We start from the raw sequence: 1,931 nt of genomic DNA on the forward strand, positions 1-1,931 counted from the left end.
GAGTCGGAGTCTCTGTCACCCAGGCTGGAGTGCAGTGGCATGCTCCTGGCCACCATGGCCTCGACCTGCTGGGCTCAGGTGGTCCTTCCACCTCAGTCTTCCAAGTAGCCGGAACTACAGGCACGTACTACATGCCCAGTTAATTTTTTTTGACATATTGTAGAGAGAAGGTCTCACCAAGTTGCCCAGGCTGGTCTTGAACCCCTGAGCTCAGGCAATCCTCTCGTCTCTGCCTCCCAAAGTGCTGGGATTGCAGGCGTGAGCCACTGCGCCCGGCCGAAAGGAGCACTTTTGTCTAGTATGTTTTTGTAAATGTAAAATCTGTCTGGCATGTATCATTTTTTTTCAAGCCTTATTTTCTTTTTATACACAAAGATGATGGTATGCTCACATATATTAGTACAAACAAAAGGACTGAATATATTTAAACTGGTGAGCCTTCTCAAAAAAATAAAATTGATTGAATATTGTGTGTGAATTTGGTAAAATTAACATAATTTTTTTTTAGTTGGAGTCTCACTCTGTCACCCAGGCTGGAGTGCAGTGGCATGCTCACAGCCACTGCAGCCTTGACCTGCTGGACTCAACCTTCCAAGTAGGTGATACCACAGGTGTGAGCCACCATGCCCAGCTAATTTTGTGGGTTTTTTTTTTTTTTTTGAGTTGGAGTCTCACTCTGTCACCCAGACTGGAGTGCAGTAGCTGCTCCCGACCACTGCAACCTTGACCTGCTGGACTCCGGCAATCCTTCCGCCTCAGCCTTCCAAGTAGCTGGAATTACAGGGCATGTGCTACCATGCCCGGCTGATTTTTTGATTTATTGTAGAGATGAGGTCTCACCAAGTTGCCCAGGCGGGGCTCGAACCCACGGGCTCAGGCAATCCACTCACCTCAGCCTCCCAAAGGCGCGGGATTACAGGCTGAGCCACCGAGCCCGGCTAACATAAATTTAAGATGTAGTGATTTTTTTTTTTTTTTGAGTTGGAGTCTCTATTGCCCAGGCTAGAGTGCAGTGGCACACTCACGGCCACCGCAGTCTCGACCTGCTAGACTCGGGTGATCTGTCCAACTCAAACCTTCCAAGTAGCTGGAACTACAGGCATGTGCTACCATATGTGGCTAATTTTTTGATTTATTGTAGAGACGTGGTCTTGCCAAGTTGCCCAGACTAGTCTCGAATCCCTGGGCTCAGGCAGTCCTCTTGTTTCTGCCTCCCAAAGTACTGGGATTACAGGCTTGAGCCACTGCGCCCAGCCGCAGTGATTTAAGCCTTAAATAGGATGTCTTCACAGGAGATGGGATATTACAAAATCGTTTGTCTCAACCATTTTTATCTTCCTACACATTCCCTGGACCAATGCTTCTTTTTGTTGTTATTGTCTGTTTTCCAGGTTGGAGTGCGGTGGCATGGTAATCACAGCTCACCACAGCCCTAACCTTTTGGGCTCAGGCAATCCTTCTGCCTCAGCCTTCTGAGTAGCTGGAACTACTCGCATGCACCACCACATCTGGCTCATTTTTAAATGTTTTGTAGAGATGATGTCTCTCCAAGTTGTTTAGGCTGGTCTCAAATTCCTGGGTTCAAGCAATCCTCCTGCCTTGACTTCCCAAAGTGTCGGGATTACAGGTATGAGCCACTGTGCCTGGCCAGTGCTTCTTAAACTTTTTTCAACATACAAGTCACCTGGGGATCTTGTTAAGCTACAGATTCAGCAAGTCTGAGGTGAGACCAGAGATCCCACATTTAAAGTAAGCCCCTAAACCGGGCTCGGTGGCTCAGCCTGTAATCCTGTGCCTTTGGGAGGCTGAAGTGTGTGGATTGCCTGAGCCCACAGGTTCGAGTCCCGCCTGAGCAACTTGGCGAGACCTCTTCTCTACAATAAATCAAAAAATCAGCCAGGCGTGGTAGCGCATGCCTGTAATTCCAGCTA

This window comes from Carlito syrichta, unplaced genomic scaffold (genome assembly GCF_000164805.1).
Source record: "Carlito syrichta isolate Samal-C Ts95f unplaced genomic scaffold, Tarsius_syrichta-2.0.1 Scaffold301634, whole genome shotgun sequence".
Classification (NCBI taxonomy): Eukaryota; Metazoa; Chordata; class Mammalia; order Primates; family Tarsiidae; genus Carlito; species Carlito syrichta.